Genomic DNA, 27837 nt, shown 5'->3' with positions numbered 1-27837 from the left:
AAACCATTCCTAATTACATTAGGAATGATAAATCATATTAGGCCCTCCCCTAGATCATTGGGCCGTACTTAAAACTCAAACCGGGCCCAGTTTAGTAAATTGGCCATAAATTCCTCAATATTCATCGGAATTGGGCTTATAATATATCGTTGGAAAGGTCTTTACAAGCCCCATCCAACTACATCACTATTGGACCCATATTATGGAGCAACCAAACTGGATTGGCTGTTTTCTTAAAATAAAGTTTTCAAAAACAGAGAGAAGAGAAAAGAAAAGAAAAGAAATAAAACTTTCCGCAACACTAGACCTTTCCACACTTTCGTTTCATTCGATTATGATTCGACGTGAAAGGCACTCATCACCGGGTTTGGTTTTGGGGAGACACAAATGGGTGTCTACAGCCGGCTGTACGGCTTCAGTTATTTCCCTGGAGAAAGCAGAGGGTTGATCTCCAAGGTGTTGCAGCCTAAGCTGCCAGTCCATCGGCTGATAGCCGTATGCCGCCTGTCCTCCAAAGAGGGCAGGTTGCATGTAAGGTAAAACTGGCGCCTGGTACAATGGTTGTGCCATGTACTGGGCCGACTGAATCATATGAGGACCAGACTGAACCCGTTTGCTGCTTGCTGGAGTCTCATGTACAGATTGGGAACACCTCACAGAGGTATTCCGAAAGCTATCATGATAAGTCGACGTTGAAGCCGACTCTGATAGCTGGGTTCTCTTCTCCTCAATGTATTGCCGAGCGTCAGAGAACGTTTTCTTGCTACCATCCGGCTGTATGTGCCGGATGGCTTTTCTTGTGCCCATTTCTGGGAAACGGAGCCGAGTAAGGTCAAACTGGGGCCGGGCCTTCTCCTTAGGGGCAGGATGAGGAGTTGGCTGACGGTCCCTGACCGACTTCTGTTTGCCAGCTTGGGCTGGCTTCTTAGCCGACTGCTCCTTTCTAGGAGCAGGCGACTTCTTTGAGGCGAGTTGTTTGATTTCACCCCTGAGGCTGCTCAGGAGTGTCATTAGTTCATCTCGAGTGACGGGAGTCGATCCTGCCGCCTGGGAAGGATCAAATGGCCGCCCCAAGGGCTTCTTTGGCTGACCAGCAGTTTTGCTTGGGCCTGCCTGGTCATGGTGGCGCTCCCGCCTCTCCTTACTGCGGATGCGTTTAGAGATGAGGGATCCATTTGGATCCACATAGGTTTCGACATCAGCGTCGTCACCTGAGTCATGATCTGTTTGGACCTCTACGTCTTCTGGAGGCCGATTGGCCTCTAGGTTCGGTACAGGTGCTTGTGAAGCCATTTCAGAGGTACTCTCCCCACAGACGGCGCCAAATGTTTCTGGGGTTTTTGTCCCTTGGGAGAGTTACAACACTGAGACTGGATTCAACAAAGGACGCCTGCACCTGCAAAGCAAACGGACCGCCGGATGGTCGGTGGTCCGCCTCCGAAGATTAAGTTAGTAAGCGTTCGGTAATAAAACGTGCGGAAGTAAAGTTTATCTGCTCGGATTCCAAGCTCAGGTAAAGTGTTGTGTGTTCCTTGAAAACGACAGCTCTGTGGTAAGTGACGTGTTGTCTCGTATTGCGTGTATATTCTCTGTCTTGTCATAAATGTAAGAATGTCCCTATTTATAGGGTCCTTTTGGAAAGTGTGCCCTCCCTAGGATCTGGTGACCTAGGGATTAGGGCACGCCGTTTTTTAAGGGCCCCTTGGGATTTGGGCCTTGAAAGCCGCCAATCCCAGGGGGCAATATCTGCTCCACATGTGTCACCATCTGGATGGTCCAACTAAGTGCCCCTTCCAGTGACATGTGTCATGCTCTGATTAGGCCACTTGGCAGGGTATAAAATACCCAAATCATAGTGCATACACTTTCCAAACCTGATCAAGATTATCCGGAGCCACCGGACGGGTCATTTCAACAATGAAGTCGGCAAACGCCCGACCTTTCACTGCCTTTCTTGGTTCATAAGTGATTTCAAGACTTTGCATTTCAATAGCCCATTTCAACATTCTCCCGGATGAGTCCAAAGTAGACATTGGCCGCTTGAGTGGCTGGTCGGTGTAAATCACCACCGGATGGGCTAAAAAGTAAGGCCTCGGTTTTTTGAATGCCATATACAAAGCAAGGCCAAATTTTTCAACCATGGGGTACCGGAGTTCAGCATTTTTAAGAACATGGCTAATGAAGTAAACCGGGAGTTGCACGCCGTCTCGCTCAGCAAGGAGAACGGCACTGAGGGCATGATCTGAGACGGATAAATACATGTACAACGTCTCCCTAGGTAAAGGACTTACCAACCTAGGTAGAGAATGTAAATGCTCTTTCAACCTCTGGAATGCCGCCTCAGCATCCTCCCCCCATTCAAATCTGGTCTTCTTCCTGATTGCTTGGAAGAAGTTGAGGCACTTGTCGCCTGACCGACTGAGGAACCTCCCCAAGGCAACCAGACAGCCGGTGAGCCTCTGCACTTCCTTGACAGAACGGGGTGACTTCATGTCTATCACCGCCTGTATCTTTTCAGGGTTAGCCTCTATCCCCCTTTGATCAATCAGGAATCCGAGAAACTTCCCAGACTCAACACCAAAGACGCATTTCTTAGGATTTAACATAACCTTATGCCGCCTGAGGGTGGTGAATGTTTCTCGGAGATCAGCAAGGTGATCCGTCTGTAGCTTGGATTTGACTATCATGTCATCAATGTACGCCTCCACATTCCCCCCAATCTGATTAATGAAGACCGTATTAATCATCCGTTGGAAAGTGGCAGGCGCATTTTTCAAGCCAAACGACATCACAGTATAACAGAATAACCCCTGATCAGTGACGAAGGCCGTCTTCTCTTGATCTTTCTTCCACAGGGGTATCTGATGGAAGCCGGAGTAGGCATCCATAAAGCTCATCAAGGCGTGACCAGCTGTAGAATCGACCAGACTGTCGATCTTTGGAAGTGGGTAACTGTCCTTTGGACACGCCTTGTTGAGGTCTGTGTAATCAACACACATGCGCCAGGTCCCATTCGGTTTCTTAACAAGGACCACATTGGCCACCCAGTTGGGAAAATTACAAGGCCGAATGAACCTGGCGTCTAGCAGCTTTTTGACTTCGGCAGCTGCCGCCTGACTCCTTTTCTCACCATGGTTTCTTTTCTTTTGCCGGATGGGCTTCTTTTTGGGGTCCACGACAAGTTTGTGGACAGCGAGATCCGGGCTGACGCCTGGCATCTCTTCCACTTCAAAGGCAAAAATGTCTTTGAATTCCTTCAACAGAAGGTGCAAGCTTGCACCCAAAGTAGCATGAGCAACCGTCCCAACCTTTATAGTACGTTCTGGACGGATGTCATCCAGAACGAGATCAATGCTTTCACCAGCCGGTTGAGGACGGAGCTCATCTGACCGTTCACCGGACAGTGATTGCTATTTTTTCTCCTTCTTCACCTCCACCAGCATAGGTGCCTTTCTTTTCTTCCCGGCTGCTGGTGGGACAGGCGCTGGGTCGGCATCCTTGACATTGTCAAGGTCTATTGGTTCCTTGCCGTCTGGGGCCACATTGTCTCTGACGGCTGAGAGATAACACTCTCGGGCCGTCTTCTGATCCCCATTAAGGGAACCAACAGTGCCGTCATCCCTCTCATACTTGATGAGCATGAGAGACGGGATGATTACTGCCTTGGCTACATTGAGGGTCAGCCGGCCAAGGATAATGTTGTAGGCGATCAACTCCTCAACGACCAAGAATCTGACGACAATATGTCGTCCTTGGCCCTTCTCTCCCAGCCGGATGGGTAAGTCAATTCTTCCGGCTGGGTAGACCATCCCGCCCCCAAAACCAACCAAGGGGTGGGTGACCGGATGCATGCTGCTGACGTTGTATTTCAGCTTTTGCAAGCACCGGAGGCTGATGATGTCTGATGAGCTGCCGGTGTCAATAAGGATTCTTCCAAATAGTTGGTTGGCAACCTTACATTCAATGACCACCGGGTCATCATGTGGACGGCGGACGCTGCCCCTATCCTTCTCAGTGATCAAGACGTCTGGGAAGGAGGTGCTTGCAGACGCCTGTTCATCATCATCCTTGTCCATCTTTCGAAGATGTCTCTTGGTGCCCCGGATGGTAGGGCCACCACAGGAGAACCCGCCTGCTATTGTGTAGACCGGCTCCTTGTCGGTATCCGAGCTACTAGCAGGCTGGGGGGTAGTCTTGGAGGACTGACCCTTGTTTTTCTTTTTTTCCCCGGCTGGGGACTTAGAAATGTAGGACTTCAACAGCCCTTTGTCAGCCAGACGGTCCAACGCCCGCTGAAGACTGAAGCAGTCGTTGGTATCATGGCCGACCTCCTCATGGAACTGACAGAATTTATTTTTGTTCCGTGACTGGACAGAACTCTTCATAGGATTCGGCTTCTCAATGGACAGCCGGTCCTTTACCTCCATGAGGATGGAGTTGCAGTCTTTATTAAACTCGTACTTGGGGACGTACGGTTTGAACTCTTTCTTTTTCTTTTGGGACGGTTGGTCAAAATCATTAACCGCCCAGATTTCTTTTCTTTTCTTGCTCTCTTCTTTATTTTTTGCCGGCTGAGCAGACCGGCTGTCTTTCTTCTTGTCGGACTTCTTAGAGTCCGACTGGCTACCAGGCGAGCAGAGGTCGGTAGCTTGAATGTAGCTTTCCGCCTCCCTCAGGGCCGCCTGTAGGGTGAAAGCTCCTTTTCTGACTAGGTTGAACTTAAAGGTCGACCCGTCTCTCAAACCCTTGAAGAAGCCTGTAAAAGCTACCTCATCAGACAGTCCCGGAATCTGAATTCTGATCAGATTGAACCGCCTGACATATGAGCGCAGCCCTTCTCTCTCTCCCTGCTTAACAGTGCTCAAATCAAGGCTTCTTTTCTTAGCAGGGATGTTCATTGAGAAGTTGGAAGCAAACAGGAAGGCGAGCTTCCTGAAACTATCGATGGACCCGGCTAGCAGATTACCAAACCATTGTTGGGCAATGCCCTTCAATGTAGCCGGGAAGCACCGACACCAAGTGGCATCATCCAACCCCTGCAGATACATGAGGTTGGTGTATGCCATGAGGTGGTCTTCCGGATTGGTGGTACCATCATAGGTACCAACCAATACATTCTTAACCTTGGCCGGCTGGGCCGCCTCGGTTATCTCCCGAGTGAACGCAGAAGGCTGTTCACCCAGGCGCAGCAGACGAAGATGCCAGTCCAATGGCTGGATATTTGGATATGCCGCCTGACCTCCAAAGAAGGTCGGCTGCATGAAGTGAGGGGGATACTGTCCGTAAGCCTGAGTAGGCACATACGGTACAGCTCCAATCATGTGAGGGCCAGAATGGACGGTATTTCCGCCTGTCTGGCTCTCATGCAAGGAGGGTGCACTCCCTGCAGAAATGTTGTTGAAGCTGTCTGGAAAGTTCGATGTTGAAGCCGACTCGGACAGCGATTGGTTTCTCTTCCGGTTGATTATCTCCCGGGCATCAAGAGTTGATTTTTTGCTTCCCGCCGGCTGTTGAGTCCGGCGGGTGTTGTTGTTGTTCCTCCTAGGAAGGAGAATTTTTTACCAATCAATGGTCCCGGCTGCCTTCTCCTTTGGATGAGGAGTGGGCCGCCGGTCTCTGACTGACTTCCCCTTCTCTGGAGGAGTCTTCTTCGCCGACTGACCTTTACTTGGGCCAGCCCGGCATTTGGTGATCAGCTCTTTAATTTCACCCTTGAAACTTGTCATGAATCTCATGGGTTCGTCTCGGGTGACAAGGGCTGATCCAGCGGCCGTTTGGGTTTCCCCTTCCGGCTGCCCAGATGGTCGGCTTGGACCCGCCTGGGAGGCACCCCGCTCCAGAGTGTCTCTGGGCCGGATGCGCGTGATTCTGAGTGAGCCGTCTTCGGGTGTAAAGGTTTTGACCTGAGGATCTTCATCCTCATGGTCTGTAAAGACTTCTGGGTCTTCGCCCAGATGGTTAGGAGGTGGCACAGACTCTTGAACCATCTTTGAGGTACTCTCCCCACAGACGGCGCCAAATGTTTTGGGTGTGTTTGTCCCTCGGGAGAGTTACAACACGAAGTCTGATCCGGCCGAGCTGTACCTGCAAAATAACGGAGACTCCGGGTGATTGGAGCTCCGCCTCCGACGGTCAAGTTAGTAACTTGAAAAAGAATAAAGAGGACGGAAATTTAGGTGGGTATCTGCTCGGATTCCAAGCTCAGGTGTTTCTCTGATGTGAGAGAATGCAAGTGTAATAAATCATAAAACGTGCCCTCGAAAAGAGGGACATTTCCCTATTTATAGGGTCTTTGGAAATTGTGCCCCTGATTAGGTCACTGAACCCTAATCATTGGTGGGCTGCGCCGCTTTGCGGCTTTCTCGGGATTTGGGCCTGAAGGCCGCCCCTTTTTTCCCTTAATTTCTGGAGTGACATGTGTCAAGCAGGGATTGGTCCACTTTGGGCCATCCTAAGGCTGACACGTGTCATCCTCTGATTGGACCACGGGGCGGGGTAAAATTACCCTAAACAGAAGTCACCTGGAATCGACTCCATTGAAGTGGGGTTATGAGCTTGATGCTAAAAACGATTGACAAGGTTTGATTTACCCAATTCTTTTTCTGATTTTGAGGTTTCGATTTGTGGGTATTGTAATGGATTAATTGCTTTGGTTTGTAGAAATGTTGATGATAATCGATTTGTATCCCTGTTGTTGGTGATTTGGCTTCTTAGTTTTTGGCAGCCACCAAATCCTGACCACCCATAAAGCCCCTTCTAATTCCGACCACTCTAAAAACCCTAGCCACCACCAAATTTCTCACTCCTAAAACCCTAACCACCACCTAATTCCGACCACCTCCCTAACCCACACACCAAATTCCGGCCCCTCCTTAGTCACACACGAAATTCCGACCAACCGAGGTAGTTGATTTCGTTGCTGGTTGGTTTACACGGAAGATCGGGGAAGATGAAGAAGAAACGTCAAAAAGGTGGGCCCTACTAACGGATTCGTGGACGGAATCCGTTAGTTGGTGGTAAAATCGATTTTTTGGAAATTTTGTTGGTGGTAAAGTAAATCTTTTTTTTTTTGGAGGTAGTAAATTCAATTAAGTGGTTATTTGAAGGTGGTAAAAGTCAAAATTTCCTAGAAATAATTGATGTCAAATATTGATTGCAGATGAAGAAATTATAGGTTGATATAGATTTAACATTTAAGCAAGGTGTATTTGACATCTTTTCACTTCTTATTTTCCGATGGGAGGCTTGAGCACATCACGCAAAACAAGAAAAAGAAGTTTGGCCTTAGATTTTATTGATTCGATTATAGATGAGATAAAGAATACATTATGGAATTTTAAGAGAACTCTAATTCTTAAGATTAAATCTTTCTTTTCAGTGTAGTGCTGTTGCCTGGAATGTTGATATTATTACTCCACTACTATTATGTCATGCTTTTATAATGCCAACTATAATAGAGGATTGTTATTAGTGGTTTAAAATATTGCTTTGGTTGATAATAATAATATAGAAATTTTGTGTAGAACTACCCTAAAGATAGGGCATTTGTGAACAACTACCCATTTTTTTTTTATTTGTGTAGAAATATCCACAAGTTTGAAAACATTTGGGTAGCACTACCCATTAACATTTTTCGTCGAATTAAGACGTTAGCGGAGCACACTTTTTTCACTTTTTTCACCCAATTAACTCTCTCAGTTTGTATAAAGGTTTTAATTTACTTTATAACCTAATTAGGGTTTTAATTAGAATTCATTTTAGGGTTCATGAGTTTAGTGTTATTTGGGGATTTTGAATTCTAAGGTTCGGGGGTTTAATTGAATTGGGGTTTTTGCTTATTTTAGCATGAATTAGGCATTGTAATTGATAAAAGTGAAAAATATAGTCAAAATAACATTTTAATTGGATGGAAAACGTTAGTGGGTAGTGCTACCCAAACGTTTTCAAACTTACGGGTAGTTCTAAACAAATAAAAAAAAATTGGGTAGTTGTTCACAAATGACCCTATCTTTAGGGTAGTTCTAAACAAAATTTCCTAATAATATTTCTGAATTATGATTTTCTATACTTGATAATCAATTGTGGTTGTCCTTTCTACTGAATATAATTATTTACTTGATTGACATTCTATTTATCACTTTGGATAGCAAATTAGAATAGAAAGGAAGAGGATAGGGAAGGCGGATCTCCTTTTTTTCTCCAAATCCCTCCAAATAGAGAGATGGTGTTTATTTAAGGAGAGAAAATATATATTCCTCCCTCTCCCTCCCTGTCTTTCCCTAACCCCTTATCTAAAATGGAAACTTTTTCCCTTCACTCCCTTTCTCTTAATTCCTTCTTGTCTTAACAAAGCGTAAGTGTATGTATTTTGTGTTGTGTCAATTTTGTATATATGTTTGTACATTAGAGGTTTTTATCTTTAGTGTAAGTTAAATGTTCAAGGATATCATGCACTTCTACATAAAGAAGGTGAGTAGTATTTTTACAGTTAACTTTTGATGCAAAAAAGAAGGCAGCGCTAGCTGAAATTTAAGGTAACACTAGTTTTTAATCTAGCTTTTGTAGATCGATGTTGGTGGTAATGTGTAAAACCTCTTGATTATTGAATATAATTCTCCAATCAGGCATGACTTGAAAGTACATTTCACTTGTGTCCTTGTATTACTGTCCTACATAACTTACTTGACTTTCGTGCATCTCTTTACAATTGTGGGATCCAGAGTACTTTGAACATCTTATGCAGGTAGTGATTAATTTATCCTCAATGTTGTATGTTGCTACTTTTGGTTAACTCAAGCTAAGTTTCTATATATGAGTCTCTAGATATAAGGTTAAGATTGAATATTTACATATATTTTGTTAGCATGTCTGAACATTTATATTTATTTTCTTAGCATGTCTATATTGAATATGATTAGAATTTGCATTTGGTCGCAGAGAATAAGCACTAGTTCTTGATCCAATGCATAGAAACTTGAGAGCCTAGCTTATCAAGAAAGAGAAGCAGTGGCTAAGTTGCTTTGGTTCAGTATCACTTAATTCTAATCTTTATCTTCGAATGAGACAATCAGGGTAGTGGTCGAAGGGTTAGTTACTCATTTCATCACTTCCTCTTAATTAAGTTTGTATAAACTTTTTAGCATTTAATATTTAAAATGTTGAACGATTATGCAGCTTGAATTACAATGTGCAAATGAACCTTCAGACAAGGGCATGTTAGTCCCATTGAACATTGATAAAAGGTAGTTGCTTCTGTAAACCATAAAAATTCAAACCTGCAATATATAATTAAAGAGGTTAAAAAATATACGGGAACAATTATTTCATTGATAATTAAAGAGGTTAAAAAATATACGGGAACAATTATTTCATTGATAATTAAAGAGGTTACAACTCACGTAGATCTCTTGATTCCTCTCTCCAAAGGGCTAGGGCTTAAATCCATACTATGTACCTACAATGTTTGGTAGTAGGGAGGAGATGGGTCTTTGTGACTTATTCCATCTGAGCCTACAATGTTTGGTAGTAGGGAGGAGATGGGGTCTTTGTGACTTATTCCATCTGAGCCTCATTAAACCCTAGATTCGACCCTCTTTATATAGAGAGTCGTAGAGTAAAAGATAATAATCTATGAGATTCTGAATATAAATATCTTATAATTTTTTATATTATCTCCTTATTTACATATATGACACCTAATAATTAACAAAATTTCGGTGTCAACAGCTTCAATCTTCTATCTCAAATTATTTCTTTTAGATGTCGATGCAGATGCTGCTCCTGTTGTTGCTTCCTGCAAGACGGTTCTATTATTGCTTCCTAGTCGAGCTATTGTTGTTGCTACTACTTGCTTTATGCCACTGACGCTGCTGGCCTGCTGCCTTCTATTATTCTTTGGTCATTAGCTCTTAGTGGTTTATGATTTTGTATAATGTTAAGCCGCTAAATGCTTGATATGTTGTCCAATTGATTTTTTATTCTTTTGATAGTGTAATTTTATATGACAATGTAATTTTATAAGCTTTTAATAATGGAAATATTTGTTTTTTCACTTACTTTTCTTTGAGTAGCAATTTAAGGTGCATTTTGTTTTCTCTACAACTACAAATTAGAATTTTGGTAATTTTTTTTGGTTGAATAGTAGATTAGTAATGGGTTAAACATATATATATATATATATATATATATATATATATATATATATAAAGCAACAATTAAATTTTTGATGAATTGTAAAAAAAAATATTTATTTGCAGGGGTTATTGGAATAACCGCTGCAAATCAATTAATTCATTTGCTAGGGTTAACAACAACCGCAGCAAACTAATCCATTCATTTGCTGCCCTAGCGTTTGCTGCCCCTCCAAAAATGCAGCAAAAGAATAGTTTTTAATCGCTGCAAATAAATGTTTTTCTACTAATGTTCAAGGAAAATAATAAATCAAACAATTAATTTAAATAATTGAAAGAGAGATTTGGGACCAAACCCTCATAAATTATCAACTTTTCACGTCTAGGGCGAAGGCAACTTCGAACTTGGCTAGGTGTGTCTAGAACTACTGTATGTGGAATTTTGTATGAGGGAAGGTTTAGAAAAATAATAGAGAGAGGGAAAGCTTCTAGCTTTTAGACAGAGAGAAAGAATAGAGATTGATGGTTGTGAATGAAAGAAAACGGGGAGATACGACCCCTATTTATAGAAAAATAGTCCGGAAATAAATCCAAAATACTTCCAGTTCTATACGTAATAAAATTGGCATATGTCACCAAGCGACAGGCACCACCGTTTGGAGACAGACATTAGTGTCTGGCGACAGACATTAGCGCCAGGCGACAGACATTGTCATTTGGCGCTAATTAAAAGATAAAACGCGCTTTTTACGGAATCATTTTCTTAATATGATTAAGCAGCAAATTCGTGTTTATCAAATTAAAATCGGATGTATCATAAAACACTTATTTTGTTCCAAATAAAACTCTTTAAAATATAATTATCAATCCTAATACTATTAGAATTTTAAAAGAACCTTCTAGATTATTCTAGAAGATTAAATGTCAATCCTAATAACTTTAGGAATAATAATTAATAGGCCCTCCTCTAGATCATTGGGCCGCATATAAAATTCATTTCGGACCCACTTTAGTGTTTTGGCCATAACTTCCTCATTATTCATCGAAATTAGGCTTATAATATATCGTTGGAAAATACTTCTCGAGCCCGATCCAACTACACTATTATTGGACACTTATTATTTACCAAACTAAATTTGACTTGCTATATTTCATAAACAGGGTACGAAAAGGAATATTTTTGAAAACAGAAAGAAGTATTTTTATTAATAACAACCATCACTAGACTTTTAACACTTTCACCTCGTTTGATAATCAAATGACGTGAAAGGTATTCATCACTGGGTTTGGTTTTGGGGAGACACATTTGGGTGTCTACAAATGTGCAGGCGATGTTCGGTTATTTCAAGAATCTTGAGCTTGGTCCGTCTGCATATTGTGAAGGCGGCGCTCTTATAAAATCTTGAGCTTGGTCCGTCTGCACATTGTGCAGGTGGTGCTCTTATAAAATCTTGATCTTGGTCCGTAGAAGGCCTTAGAATGTCCATGCCCCATTTAGCAAATGGTACTGGATTATGGATTACCGTCAAGTTAGTGGCCGGGCGATGGATTAGCTTGCCAAATTTTGACACTTATCGTATTTTTAACCATCTCCATAGCGTTTGACGCAAGGGTGGGCCAGAAGTAGTGCCGCCTAGCTCTGACGGTCAAGGATCTGCCACTTATGTGAGAGGCATAGTATCCCGCATGCAATTCTTCGAGAACTTCTTTCCTTTTTTCTAGGGTAACACACTTCAATAGAGACTTCAAAAAATCTACTTTGAAGAGATCTCCTTATCTCATCTCAAAGTTTACAGCTCGCTTCTTCAACACGGCCGCCTCCTAGGGTGAATCAGAGAGTGTGTCGTTTGTCAGATATGCCCGGATGCCATCCATCCAGGTAGAGCTTCGATCAAGTACTCCAATGAGATCTTCATCAAATATACTCCTTTTTTCCATAACTTCCCAGAAGACTAACCGAGGCGTATCACAGGAGGCGGAGGATGTTAATTTTGACAGAGCATCCGCCTGGTTGTTTTCAGACCTGGGCACTTGACTTAGATGAAATTCTTCAAGTGTACCAGCTTCAGCTTTGACTGCTTATAAGTATTTGATCATGGTCGGATGGATGGCTTCATAATCACCATGTATTGGCTTACGACCAACTGGGAGTCAGAGAAGGGGTCAATCTTTGTTGCCCCTGCCGCCTTGCAAATGCGGATGCTGGCTAGCAAGGCTTCATATTCGGCCTCATTATTTGAGGCCTCGAACTTGAACCATAGTGCATGCTCGTACTTTTCCCCTTCAAGGGACTGATATATTACTCCTTCACCACAGGCGTTCATAGTGGAGCTTCCGTCCACAAACACTTTCCAAACCTGATCAGTATTATCCGGCTCAGTCGGCCTTGTCATTTCGACAATAAAGTCGGCGAATGCCCGCCCCTTTATTGCCTTCCTTGGTTCAAAAGTGATTTCCAGTCCCTGCAACTCAATGGCCCATTTGGGCATTCGGCCTGATGATTCTAGGGTTGTCATTGGCCGCTTGATCGGTTGGTCAATATAGACCACAACCGGATGTGCCAAGAAGAAGTAAGGCTTTAACTTCTTGACAACCATGTAAAGAGAAAGGCCAAATTTTTCGACTATGGGGTACCAAAGCTCTACGTTACTGAGAACGTGGCTAATGAATTAGACCGAGAGCTGGATGTCGTCTCTTTCAACTAAGAAAATAACACCGAGGGCATGGTCTGCGACATCCAGGTACATATAGAGCGTCTCTTTGGGTAGAGGGCTAACCAGCCTTGGCAAAGAGTGCAGATGTGCTTTCAATTTTTGAAAGGTCGCCTCAGCATCATCCTCCCATTCAAATCTAGTCTTCTTCCTAATCACCTAGAAGAAGTAGAGGCACTTGTCACCTAACTGGCTGGGGAATCTCCCAGGGCCGCAAGGCAACCTGTTAGTTTTTATACTTCCTTAACATTGCGGGGCGACTGCATGTCGATGACCACCTGTATTTTTCCAGGGTTGGCCTCAATCCCCCTTTGGTCAATCAAGAATCTGAGAAATTTTCCAAACTCAAAACCAAAGACACACTTCTTGGGGTTAAGCAGGACCTTGTGTCGCCTTAGTGTGGCGAACGTTTCTTGGAGATCAGCAAGGTGATCCGCCTGTTGCTTCAATCTTACAATCATGTCATCAATATATGCCTCTACGTTCCTCCCAATCTGTTTAATGAAGACTATATTAATCATTCGTTGGAAAGTAACAGACGCATTCTTCAAGCCAAACGGCATCACAGTGTAACATAATAACCCCTGATCAGTGACGAATGATGTAGACACCCAAATGTGTCTCCCCAAAACCAAACCCAGCGATGAATACCTTTCACGTCATTTGATTATCGAATAAAGCGAAAGTGTGAAAAGTCTAGTGATGAGGATGTTTTTATTAAAATATCTCTTCTTTCTGTTTTTGAAAATATTTCTTTTCTCACCCTATTTTTGAAAAACGTGCATTTCGGTTTAGTTTGGTCCTTGATATGGGTCCAATAATGGTGTAGTTGGATTGGTCTTGAAAAGACCTTTCCAACGATATATTATAAGCCCAATTCCAATGGATAATGAGAAAGTTATGACCAAAATATTAAACTGGGCCCAAACCGGTTTTTACCACTACAACAATTCACCACTTGTGCCACGAATTATGCCACGGGAATTCTAAATTTGTGGCATAATTTGATCTTGCCACGGGAAAAATTAAAATCAATAATAAACTTAACATGACAACAAATATTATGCCACGGGAAAAATGATGTTCGTGGCTAACCAAAACTAGAGCCACGACTTTAGTTTTTTCCCGTAGCAAATAAACACTTATGCTACTTGTATTTATCTTCTCGTGGCAAATAGACAATGGTGCCACGAGAATAATGACAACATTATTCTCGTGGCAAACAAACACTTATGTCACGAATATTTTTTTCAATGTGACAATCATTATAACACTTGTGCCACATAAAAATTTATTTTCGTGGCAAACATATGTTAATATAAACCGACCATATTTCTTTTAAGGAAAATAAATTTAGTCTAATGATAGGAATCTTACGACAACATTTCTTTTTTCTTGTTTAAATTTACAGTTAGTTTCAAATATGAAATACAAATTAATATGTAAAAAAATAATTTACAAATTCTTTCAAATAAAATTGATGGAAGTATGATTATGCATTATTATAAATTTATAGATGTATGACATTTACCCAAATAATATTTAAATAAATTCATTTAAAAAATGTTGTATCTTATAATTATTGATTTTTTACAAAAAAAAAAAAAAAAAAAAAAAAAAAAAAAAAAAAAAAAAAAAAAAAACCAATGTAGTGTAAAAATGGCCAAAATAATATTTTGTTTTCTGTTTTATAATTATAATTTTTTTTAAATTTGCAATTTTAGAGCATTAGCTTAGTCTTTATGTTACAATAATTTTGAAAAAGTGGAGTACCAGTACACATTTGCTACGGTTTTATTCAAACCTTTTGCTCTGATTTTGAACCGCAAAACTAGGAGTAACACATAGCAACATGTATTTGCTACGATTCAAAATCACAACATTTTTTACCTATTTGCTACTGTTTTATGAAAAAAACCGTAGCCTTTTCTTATTATTCGATGTTGTTCTTAATATGCAAATAGTAATCCAAAAGAATTTTATTTTCTTGTTTGCATTGTTAAGCATAATTAATGTTGAGATTATATCTTCTTCCTTTGCTCCTATATTTTTCAATGTATTCTCAATCCACAACTTCTTATGTGTACATGAAATAAAGGAATGAGAATCAAGATCAAATTTATATCGAGTCAATAAAACATGGTCCATTTCCTTTGTATTTTGTTTATTTTTTTTTTATAAAACCCACAAAGGGGAGCTAATTAGATATATCAAGAAGAGCTATTCCTGATAGGGAATTACATCAAACCACATATGTTAACCCACTTCCCTATGTTGAAACTGGGCGACCTTGTTTCACAAAAAACCAAGAAACATTAAAAATGTTATTGCAAAATAACAAAATACCCCCTAAAATTACAGAAAATTCACTATAGCCAATATCTTTGCTCTTCATAGCTTGGAAGACCTGCAAACAATTACCCTCAACAACTATATTATGGGCCCCCATATTCGCAGCAACTGCTGCCCCCACCACACGGCTTTTGCTTCAGCCATCCTCACGTCCCACTTCTCACTGCCCTGCTGGACCCCTGCAGCCTTAACAGCACCAAGACCATCCCTGATCACTGCCCCCAAACCACACCCGAAGTCACCTACAAAGTCAGCATCAACATTAACCTTTAAGAGACCTGCATATGTTGTCCAACCGACAGCAGCCTTCCCTAAACAAACAGCAGCAGCACATCAGAAACCAGACTTGGAATTTCCAGCTTCGGCAGCTTCTGCATTAGTCTTTATAGCATAGCTCAGCACTTCCCCATAGTCCCTACACTTCTCCATAATCTGAAAGTCCCTAGCACCACAAATAGCCTAGCAAATGGCTATAACGTTTGCTACATCACACTCATCCATCTTCAGAAAACAGGACTCCCACCATTCAACTACACTGGCAGCACACAGTATAAAAACAAAATCATAACTGGACTTACCCAAAATAGCCCTCGCCTGAGCACAATCTTTGAGCGCATGAATTGTAGACTCAGGCTCCCTGCAGCAAATAAAGCAATCAAGGTCATAATTGTTAATACGAGACTGAATGGCACATTAAGTGAGCAAAGCATTCTGAAAACCCCTCCACGCAACCAACTTAATCCTCGGAAGGACATTTAATTTCCAGATTTTCCTTTAAATCGTAGAGGCATTTGTCTGGTCAGACTAGTGGATCCAAGGCACGCTGTCTCGCTGCATAATTTCACCTAGAGACAATCATGATGCAGGCTTAAAGGTTTGTGATCTGATTTGATACTACGACTAGCTGCTAGAAAGTGGAAAAAATTTCAGAAGTTCTATTGCATTTTGAAGTGAAGAGGGTGCTTAACATTCCCCTGAGTTCGAAGTTACCTTCTAACTCTTTGTGCTGGGATCAGGGGGGGATTATTCTGTCAAACATGGTCTATTCTTAAAGTTAGAAGATATTTCTACAAGTCAAAAAATGAAAATCTCAAGGTTAGAAAAGATCTTGGACTTCAATACTTCATGCTTCTCAGCTTCAGATGTAGTCAAGGTAAGTCTTCATTGATTTCAAAAGGCGAGTGCTCTTTGCACCCTGTGTACAGAACAAAGTCAGGCCAAAAAAACCTAGGCCACTAGTAAATTATAATAAAAATTAAAAGTACTTGGTTCTTTCTTATGATACTCTCGCACATTTTTATGTTACCAACATACTCCAACAGAAACTGAGCTAGCCTACTAGTGCAAGCTAATGTATAATGTATAATAAACAGAGAGGAATGGGGTTATAACGTAGTCCGTTAACTTGATAATGCTAGCAGAAAGAATTAACAGTTTATTGTCACTTTAAGTGGATAGAAAAGTGACAATAAACTCAATAAAATTGTTAAAGGATATATTTATCACACTTTACATAACTCACTTCTCAAATGAATCAAGTTATGAAATTGTTGACATCGCAATATAACAATCAACCAAAATAATTAATCAATACTCTAACAGCAAATTAAAAACGAATCTCATAAAAATTCCCTATTAGTTTCAGATAAAAAAAAACCAATTAAAAGTCAATGAAAAAGAAAAAGCTTTATGCATTCTTACACCTTCTAACAGGAAAACCAAGAAGCTTGTAACGGAGAGACTCACATTGAGCAATAGCGCAAAGTCCCCTATTGTTAACCTTCTCAGCGTAAAATTCAATGGTGTTTTCTAGAAATTTGATTCTCTTCTGCAGAATCGAGGTCAGCTCCCCTTAATCCTTCTTCTCTTCTCACGTAATACAATCAATCAAAATAACAAAATCAGAAACAAAGAATTGAAAAGATCGAATCCAAAACACAAAAAAGGGGTAAATTACGAAGAACATTCTGGGTACAAGTAGCCCTAACTCCGTCACCAGTGTAGCTATCTTCAGTGAGTTCTCTACTGAAAACTTTATTCAGTTCAGCGTAAATGACACCATCAGCACCGAACTTCCAGTTCTTGCTCATCTGAGTAGCCATTGTAGCAGAGATCTCCAAGGAGAGAAGAAGTGTGTGAGAAAGAGAGGCAAAAATCACAGAATACTTAAGTCCAAATTACTTTCAAGGTACGATATATCCACAACCAGATGACACACTTGGTTTAGCTCGATCTAGATGATCACCTAACCATCGGTTACAACTTACAAACCAATTACTCCATTCCTCAATTACAAGAGTATATAAAATTCTTCTCGTCAAACAAACTTTGATGTTGTCACAGGTTTATAGCCATGAAATTCACATAAAAGCAAAAATGCCATGTTTGACAACAGCAAAAACTAACAGCACAACAATGATTATATAGTTCTATAATTCTATTAACTCCGGAAAATAGAAACATTGTAAAAGATATCAATTTTTTATTTCTTTCAATTTAGTAGTTGACCACAAATTGTTATAAGAAATTGTTTTCTGGCATCCAATAGATGTTATTTATGAAAGTTGACATTCATTAAGACATAACTCGATGTGATTAAATTAAATTCTATTAATTTATAAGAATCAGACCATGCCGTAATCTCTAAATTGATCCAAAACCCCACAATCTGGAAAAATCGATGCTCTATTTCCCTAAAACCAAAATTTCAAAATTTTATTATACCTAAAATTCAAATCAAATTATTGTAATTCAAGAATACTGAATGAATTATATCTGCAAATTAATTAAATAATCCGAATGAATTAACAAATATATCAGAATTAGATTGACAATTTCACCTGAATCAAATTATTGTAGAATAAGAAAAGATAGAAAGCCTACTTGGATGATGCAGTGGTAGGGCAACAGTGCGGTGGTGCGGAGGTGCGGAGATGCGGAGGTGCAGTAGTGCGGCGGTAGGAGCGGTGGTCGAGTGGTGAAGCAGTATCGTTATTCCAGAGCAATATCACCAAGAAGCTTCTGTTAACCTTATTAAGTTCTCTGGAGCTTAGATGTGCCTTGGAGGGAGTTTATCAGCAGAATATTGCTCTCAGTGAAAATAGTATAGTGCACCCGGTGGTGCACCCGAAAAGAACATTAGACATATTTTAAAGAATATGGGCAAAAAAAAGAACATGCTAGTGTTAAAAAAAGAACATACCTATGTTTGACAAAAGAACATATTTGTGTTTGACAAAAACATGACAGTACAAAGAACATAAAGTCTTTAAAAAAAGAACATGTTATTTTTCATGGTTATTTAGGTGTTGAACGTGTTTGAAAAAGAACATTATATTTGACAAAAAAGAACATGTTCGTGTTTGACAAAGATGTAGGTGATCATTGGGTGGGCCAGGCCAAGGTTAAAAAATCAGCTCACTTCTTGAGTCGGGCCAAATTTTGGGCCAAAGTTTTTGTGCCCAAAATTGTCCGGCCATGCGGGCTTTTCAGGTCGAGTAAAAAAATCAACTAAAACGCATAAAACGCATTCCCAAACCCGCCCAATAAATTAAATTTAAGGGTCGGGTTCGACCAGATTTTGGGGGCGAAAAAGTTCTGCCCAAAACCCGTCCAAAATCGGGTCGGGCCGTTATAACTTTGATCACCTCTAGCCAAAGAACATAAAGTCTTTACAAAAAGAACATGATAATACATTAAAGAACATGTTCTTTTTTCTGGTTACTCGAGTGATTGTTTTTTTTTTTTTTTTTTTTTTTTTTTTTTTTTTTTTTTTTAAATGTACATACATTAAAGAATATATTGTATAATATAAAGAACATATTGTATAATATAAAGAACATATAGTTCAAACTCAAAGAACATAATCATCAAACTTAAAGAACATATTATGCTCATGTTCTTTATAAATATATATAATGTTCTTTTTTTGTCCATGTTCTTTTAAATATACCTTATGTTCTTTTCGGGTGCACCATGCGCATGGTGCACCCGGGTGCACCAACCATACATTATGCTCTTAGAGGGAGGAGTTTCCCACGAAATTTTAAGTAGGTTAATTAGAGGGAGGAGTTTCCCACGAAATTTTTACTTGTATGAGTATATTTGTAAAATATAATATTTGATAGATGATTATTATTATTATTATTATTTAATTCACTTATGTGTAAAATTGTAATTTTATATTCGATTTTTCACTAAATAAATATTAATTAATATCGTGTATAACAATTATTACATAATACTATTATGTAATAACATGAATAAATATAATTGAAGATCGTGTATAACAATTTGCTATAGGTAATTCGAATAAAATTGAGCCAAACTGAATTAGTAATTCGGTTTGAAAATTTTTAAGAAATAATTTTGTTCGGATCGGGTCAAAAAAGTAAAAATGTTCAAACTTAGGGTTGAACCTAGTTCATTTAGCTTATAAGTGGAGTCAATTCGGTTGTGATTAGAAACAGGTTCGTTCGGATTCAATTTTATTTTTGTACGATATGTATTCGTTTTAGGTTATAAACAATCCGCATTAGAAATGACTCGAGTTTAAATCAAGTTGGTTTGAAACACATCGATTTTGGAGAGGGTTTTCTTAGGTTAATGCAGGTTTAATTTGAGATCATATTGATTGAGCTTTATACTCTATGCGGTGGCTAAAGGGGTCTTGTTAATCAAGTAACGTGTTAAAATGACTCGATTCAAACATGCTTTAACAATAAAATAATATATTTCTAATCATTTTATTTAAGATCGTTAAGATAGTATTTTTAATAAAATTATATTGTTGTTACATGTTTTTAACAATAAAATGATAAAATTATGTAATAATAGTTATAATCAAACGATATTGTTCTTACATGTCTTTATAACCTTATTTCATAACGCATGTTTTCAACACTTAGCTTACTTTTCAGATCGATAAGTGATCATCAATTACATATTTATACATTATCGCCTATAATTTTACACAACCACATTAAATTAGAGTACTTGTCAAAATAAAAATAAAAATTAGAGTAGTAGATAGTGTAAATAATTAAGGAAAATGATATAAATAACTCCATCTATTTCAAATTTGAAGGAAAGTATATGTATAATTCTTAAAATCTTAGGTAAACCACAATATATTCATTTGAGAAAACAATAAGATATTATAAGAATCGGTTGTTATTGTACTAATTTCTTCATAATAATAATTAAGTTACTGTCAAGACAACATATAGTATTAATTAGGTTACATAAATATGCATGCAAGTTTCATTGATTATTAAATGTAATAAAACACAATTATGTTTCTACTTGTTCCAATACATATAGTTCTTGTTTCTATCAACTCAAGATTCAAATTATATTAACTTTGTTTCTAATGTAACAAAATCTTACATTAGTTATATATAGAGTAGTCAAAAGTTAGTTGACCCGACCCGAATATTTTAACAGAACGAACTTAATCATCATGACTAAGTACATTTGAACTCAAGAAAATAATGACCAGAACCTGACCAAAATATGAGAATCACACAAACTCGTTCTAACACATTGAAACCCAAATTAATCCTGACTTGTTACTTATTCGACCCTAATTTTAACTCAACATCTTGTTGATGAATGAATCAAACCGAATCGGATCATAAGAATAACTCTAACTGATTTGACTTAATTGATTAAAAATGAATTGACCTGTTTTAGACTCGATTGGAATAAAACCCGTAATAAATATAAACAAACTGAACTGATGACCCGGTAACTTTAAAAAACAACCCGAACCAACGTATTAGCTCTTTGACCCCGCTATAACCAAACCCATTATTACATGAAACCGATAAAATGTAACCCAAAATTGAACCGTTGACCCGAATTGACCCCTAAAAATGATCAATTGATCATCATTCCTCTACAAAAAAAAAAAAAAAAAAAAAAAACAAACAAACAAAATTTACTTCTCTAGTAGAGCTGGCTATTAGGCGGTTAATTAAAAAAACTCAAAATTTTTAGCACAAAAAATCATTAGCCGCCAATTTGATTATAAGAAAAAGAAAAAACAAAATAAGAAAAATCCACTAATTTTGCCTCAAAACAAAAACCCTCGTTGCAGAAGGATTTCTGTTCGAAAATCCGAGAATCCCTAATTCTAAGAGTCGATTATACTCGCAAGATCACATCTTCAACAAAATTTCAAGGTAAGATCTATTTACTGACTCTTGCTGCTTGATTTCTTTTTTGCAATTTGGATTTTCATTATTCTGATTCAGTTTCTTATAATCTGATTTTTCTTATAATCAATTAATACTTTCTACTTTAATCTCAGTATTTTTTGCAAGTTCTTTTATTGTCTAATTATTTATCTTTCATTTCAGTTATTTTGTATAGCATCTTGCCTAATTTCATGTAATTAATTTAATTTCTGTAATCTCTCAAAAAAAAAAAGGTTAATTTCTGTAAAAAGTAATTACTTTGATTTTATTTCTGTGTATAATATAATCTCTTTTTTTCTGATAACTGTTTGCATGCGTTTCATTTTCATTTTTTTTATTGTGTTCTCGTAAACAAATTAATTATTAGAAAATATAATCTCTCTAAAAAAAACTAATTATATTTTAATGATTAAAGTGTATTCAATTTAAAGCATTATAATAAGGTTGTGTGGTGGACTGGTGGGTGATGTATGTGGGGAGGGGTTGCATTTTATGGGGCGGTTGTATGGTGGGGGGGGGGGCAGAATGGCAGATGCAGGGAAGGGGAAGAAGTTGGGAGGGTGTAGGTGCAGTGAAGTGGCAGGTGCAGGGGAATGTTGTCCTTCCTATCTGAACTAGTGCCCAGAGTAGGCAAAGTGATTTAGGCCACCAGAATGAAGACACATTACTTCATGATTTTTTCTACTTCAAGAATTTAGGAGCAAGTTAGATGTTCTTGCTTAGACATGATTATTAACTTTGTGATGTCGGCCTTCTTGTCTGGCTTTAAAGCTAAGACTGCCATAGTTTGTTGCTACTTTCGTGCATTTTTTTGGTTGTTGATTGATCCAAAGAGCTGCCGATGCTATCTCTGTGAAGCTTGTAACATGGTTATTTGATGCTATGGCTTGTGGCTTTTTGTTATCTAATAAGTGTATACTACTTTGCTGGTTATGATATGGATCTAAGTGATTCAAGTAGTAACTCACATGCAAAAACTAACTTTGAACAATGTCGTGAATTTTGTATGGCTCAGTTGATTTGGGTTAATTTTATTTTCTTAATTTCGAGATGGTTCCTTAGCTGATTTAGTTTAATTAATTTGGTATTTGTACGGTAATTAATTTTATTTTTTGGGTTAAATTTGTTCAATTTTCTGATACATTATTTGCTTTTTTGGGGTGTAATACTACAAGCGTATTCACGGTGGAGGAAGCGGCCAGCAGCTTTTGAAGACAATGCCAGGAGGCAGCTTGAATGAAAGCAGAAAAACAACATTAATACTCCACTAAGGATAGGGGTATTGGTAGCCTGCAGTGTTTGAATTTCTGATTCTCTTTAATTATTATCTATTTGACAGTCTTGGTGGCCATTAGGCCATTTTAGTTTCATATGATGTTCCAATTTTTCACCTTTGTTGAGTTGTTCCTTCTTTCTCTTTGGTGGTCTTAGTGAGAGAAAAGTGTTTGAATTACTTGATAGTTAAATATTGGTAAATGAATTTGTACCTTAGAAAGCTAGACTAGTGATATGAAAAATGAAAATTGATGAGTACAATTAGTTGCAGCCTTTGATTGACATTTAGTGATAGTCTCCATGCTAATTGCACATGATATCTAAGAGTAGCTGTGAATGTAGAAATCCATGTTTGATTTTCTGCTCGTGTACTATATAGTATTCACTACATGCATACACTGCCGGTGCAACCTGCTGCCAGCTGCTGCACTGTGATCCGCTGCTGTGAGCCTGCTTGTTATATATATATATATGTGTGTGTGTGTGTGTGTGTGTGTGTGTGTGTGTGTGTTATTCTTCTTGTGTGTGTGTGAGCCTGCTTACATCACAGTAATATGTTATCATAATAAACTTGTTTATTAGGTTTATTCTTTCACTTATTCATTAGTAAACATTGCCAATTTCCCTTTGAGCATTAATTTTCTAGTTTTTATCTTTTGCTTGAGAACTGGTCATTTGATGATCATGAAAATAGGCGGGAGAGTATTGTAAAACAAACATGAACAAGCTCTATTTAGAGTTGCAAGGAACAAATTGAATTCAAAGGATTTTATAAAGAGTTAAAGACAAAAGATGAATGTCTCAAAAATAAGCCTAGTCATTTGACTAAAATTGAATGGAAGTTCTTTGTTGACTATTGGAGTGATGAAACAGTTATGGTAATAATATACACCATTATTATATGTTTATTGTTATGTAGATAACACATCTAATTAATTAAATCCTTTTTACTATAGGAGAAGAACGAAAAAGCAAGTGAAAGTAGGACTCATCAGGAGATGCCTCACTACAACGGCACTAAACGCTTCGGTCGCACTAGACAAGAAATTTGTATGTAACTTTTTACATTTAATTTTTTATCCTTGCATTTTATATTTTAATGGCTACATTATGTGCACACTAGCCCTGCCCACTACTTGCACACATTCCACTGGCTCCCCCCTTCCCCCCCCCCCCCCCCTTGCTTGGATACATCCCGCCCCTCTCTAGTGATTTAATACTCATTTTCTTATCTGTATTCATCATTTTATTCATTCCCACAACCAAGAATACTAATTCTTCATTCAGAATCATTTCTGCTGATGTAAATACTGTTTGAGCTTAGCATACTTAGTTTTGGGTTCATTGGTTTTTGAGTATAAGATAAGAAAGGAAAAGACTATTTTGTCCTTGCATGGATGGCTGGATTCGTATATGTGTGCATTTATTTTTCCCCATCCAAAATTTTCAGACTTATAAAATATATTTCATAATAGAATCTGAATACAGATCTTCACCATCCTTCCATAATTAAGATAATTTACATTCACACAACTAAAAAAAACTGCCAAAATCTTTTAGATGTCATAAGCCACCGTAATTTACACCAAGGCTAGCCTTCTGCACAAGGAACCAAATCCTGTAAATCTTTGACAACTTCAGCTTGTGTGCTTTGCCTAGCCAGCAATGACATCCACTGATGATGCATTGTTTTCACAAATGAATCCCTGGAAAATATATTCTGCATACACATAGTAGACAATCAGAATTCTTTTTGCTTGCTTAAAAAAAATTATTTTCTTCATCTAAAAGGGGGTGGGGGTTGTGGGGGGGGGAGGTAATTGTTTAGATGCAGAGTCAGGTGCTGTAGTAAGTGCCGGATTAGAAGTCTATAGGCACATGATTTGTGAAGATTACTCTAGAATAGTGATAGAAGCTATTGAAAGGAAAGCATGAAATCAGTGTTTCACATAATTTGCACATTTTGATTGAAATGGAAGGTGAACCTTCTCCAACTTGCCCAACCTACAAGGTTCATTCTGTAACTAATTGTAGTTTTTGGCAAACTGAATTCTTTCTTACTTCATGTTTAGAATCTAGTCCATTATTGGTAGGGTTTTATCTGTTAGCTCAATGTGGGTTAACTTATTGAGACATTGTTGTGTGCTTGGAGTAATTTTGTTTTAGATTGTATCTTTTACCTCTAAGGGCTTTGACTGATAGTTCTAGTTAAGGAGGTGAGGTCTGTAGCCGTCAAGGCTTGGAAAAATCAACCCAGACCCAATTCATAATCTGGATCCAAAACAGTGACCCAAAACTTAACTTGAAAGCTGATGTAACTGAACCGAAACCCAACCTGACCCAAAGTAGAGTTGACTTGCTTTTGACATGATACTTGATTTTACCTGAACTTGAAGTTAGGTAATAGCATAAATGGTAACTTCTGAAAATGAACAACTGAAGAAGCAGCCTATAGAACTTTTTAATTTTGTAAGGTGTAGTTCCCTGCTTCCCTGTATTGTCTGTGATGTTCTATTGCTTCCAGGAGCTGTTTTGGTACGCACCACACCAGCCTCCATGCACGCACACCAGCCTCCCTGCACACCAGCACCACACACTCCTGCCACCTTCTTGTATACACCTGCCTACCCTCCTGCACACACCCCCTCGGCGTCAGCTTGCACAAACTTGACCCCTTGGCACAAAATATGATTTTAAAAACTCTTGAATGTTTTTAGAGGAAAAAAAATGGTGGGAAGTGTTCTCGAGTTGGTGAATTTTTACATGGACATCAGTATGATTAATCAACTTGAACTTTTTATTATTGTTAAGTCGTTAATATTTATAGGTCATCGATGCTTCATTCTTGGAACTCTGTTATACAATAGTTACAATAAATTTTTCCTCTTGTACTACTTTATATTTACAGTCAAGCTTCTTTTATATTCAATTTCAATAAGATTTGAATGTTGTCAATTTGATATTTTCGTTTAATTGACTTGATTATATATTTATGTATTGTAGGTAAAAAGGCGCGAAGGAGCATTGTCGCATGCTATAAGAGTTTTTTTTTTTTGGGGGGGGGGGGGGGGGGAACGAATATGTATTTATTGGTCTTTAACAAAAAGATTATTTCAATTATGTTTGTAACGATTGCCGAATTCTAATATGTTTGAATGTATGGGATGCTGTGATTATATCTATTTCAGCAATGAAAAATGTTATGTTTGAGAAAAATTCCCTTTTTAATATTTAGCTATGCTTGTACTGTTAATTCTACAAAAAAAGCTTAATCCTATTGAATTTAGTAGCTACGGATAGTAACGTGGCAATGAACTACAATAGTAATGTGGCAATAGATTTATTTGCCACAGTATTAATCGTGGCAAAGAAATTAATTAGTCACGGTAATATAATTAACTAGGCACGGTAATATGTGCGGTGACAAAGTTTATTAGCCACGGTATATTATGTGGAAAAAAAGCTTATTAGCCACGGTAATGTTTGTGGCAACAAAATTTATTAGCCACGATAAAATTCGTGGCAAAGTACTTTTCAGCCACGTTAGTATTCATGGCGAAAATAATTAGTTTGCCACGGGCATACTCGTGGCATAAAATTCAAAACTTGCCACGACATCTATTTTCCCGTGGCAAATATCCTAGCCACGACCTCTTGTGTCACGGGAGTAAAATTCAAAATTCCCGTGGCTATATTTCATGGCCACGGGAATTTTAAACTTGTGCCACGATTTTACACGTGGCACAAAGGTCAATTTGTTGTAGTGTACCTACGGCCCAATGATCATGTAGAGGGTCCAAAGGTCTAATTCTATTCCCAAAGAAATTAGGATTAATTAGAAACTTCTATAAGTTTCTAATATATCTTAATTATCCTTTTTTAAAAGATAAGATTAAAGAATTTGAGTTAAATAAAAACTTTCTTTTTATAAAAACTTTCCTTTTTTTAATCCTAATTCTATTAGAATTTAAAGATGTTCAAAGACAGTAAGATATAATTTTCATGCCTCATAATATTTATCCAAATTTTATATGGTTAGATAGATATTGAAATTATCTTTCCAATGATATATTATAATATTAATTCTGAGATATAACGAAAAAGATATGAATGAGATACGAAACTATATCCAAATATGTCACCGTCCTACTATTTCAGCCATTTTTTTTATCTACAAAAGATTTTGATCTGATTCTAATTGGGTTGGAAATTAGACTTCAAGAGCTTTCCAACGACATATTATATGCCTTATTTAGACAATTGGATCAAAAGATATGATAAAAACAATATCCGCAAAAACTGTTGTCCATCGAGTTTTATTTCGATTCGAATTCGGATTCTTTTCTTTATTTTTCGACTCTCTTTATTCCTATAAATAGAGGTCATATCTCCCCTTTTGCAGTCACCAACTCTCATCAAGAAAATCTTGATATTCTCTGTCTCTCTTATTCTAAACCAACCAACTTTTCACAAACAAAATTCCGCATTCACAAGATCTAGACACACCTAGCCAAGTTCGAAGTTTCCTTCGCCCTAGACGTGAAAGGTTTGATATTTCAGAGGGTTTGGTCCCAAATCTTTATTTCAATTATTTAATTTAAACCGTTCACGAGGTGAAGGTTACACCACTTAACGATCCAGGAGATCGTCAACTCCAATAGGTCTGGAACCATGACTGGTAGTTCGGGGATGAAGGTACAAATCCAACCTAAAAGAGATTGAACCTGCCCTAATAATAGGCCTCTACTTTATTCTGATCGTACTCATGTGCGCTTTTTGACTAACATGCAATCAATAGGATTAACCCTAAGCCTGTTTATCTATGTTGGTTTAATATTAATGCACAAATAAATCCTATTATTGGCAATCACTTGAATTGTAATCATATGAACCCTAAACAAGATTATTAATTATCTTATTAAGCGTGATTATAAGTACTAATTCCCTTTAAACATGGATAAAAGGCGTGATCAAGCAATAACAATAATATCAAGCAACATAATAATAATCATAATAATAATAATAATAATAATAATAATAATAATAATAATAATAATAATAATAATAATAATAATAATAATAATAATAATAATAATAATAATAATAATAATAATAATAATAATAATAATAATAATTATAACCATAATCAAAACAATTATAAAAATAATC

General features: G+C 38.0%; 3 long non-coding RNA genes across 5 annotated transcripts; 2 read left to right on the top strand and 1 right to left on the bottom strand.

Annotated features, from left to right (window-relative positions):
• The first annotated feature begins 8916 nt into the window (after window positions 1-8916).
• Window positions 8917-9936, top strand: LOC145613328 (uncharacterized). Its single transcript, XR_014106907.1, has 3 exons — window positions 8917-9086; window positions 9175-9242; window positions 9760-9936. It is a non-coding gene; the product is annotated as an uncharacterized LOC145613328 (long non-coding RNA).
• Window positions 9937-14941: 5005 nt separating this feature from the next.
• On the bottom strand, window positions 14942-18285 carry LOC145623948 (uncharacterized). 3 transcript variants are annotated; one of them, XR_014110317.1, is made up of 3 exons: window positions 18077-18285; window positions 16895-17307; window positions 14942-15830 (listed from the first exon to the last, which is right to left on the bottom strand). It is a non-coding gene; the product is annotated as an uncharacterized LOC145623948 (long non-coding RNA). The 3 variants fall into 3 exon arrangements; XR_014110315.1 differs by having other exon boundaries at window positions 14942-16388; window positions 16940-17307; XR_014110314.1 differs by having other exon boundaries at window positions 16940-17307.
• A 2931-nt stretch (window positions 18286-21216) lies between these two features.
• Window positions 21217-25712, top strand: LOC145613322 (uncharacterized). The gene is made up of 4 exons (XR_014106905.1): window positions 21217-21378; window positions 22569-22672; window positions 23625-23718; window positions 25672-25712. It is a non-coding gene; the product is annotated as an uncharacterized LOC145613322 (long non-coding RNA).
• Window positions 25713-27837: the final 2125 nt, after the last annotated feature.

The sequence above is a fragment of the Chenopodium album genome, chromosome 3, assembly GCF_948465745.1.
Source record: "Chenopodium album chromosome 3, dcCheAlbu1.1, whole genome shotgun sequence".
Taxonomy (NCBI): Eukaryota; Viridiplantae; Streptophyta; class Magnoliopsida; order Caryophyllales; family Amaranthaceae; genus Chenopodium; species Chenopodium album.
This window is presented reverse-complemented; position numbering and strand designations above follow the sequence as displayed.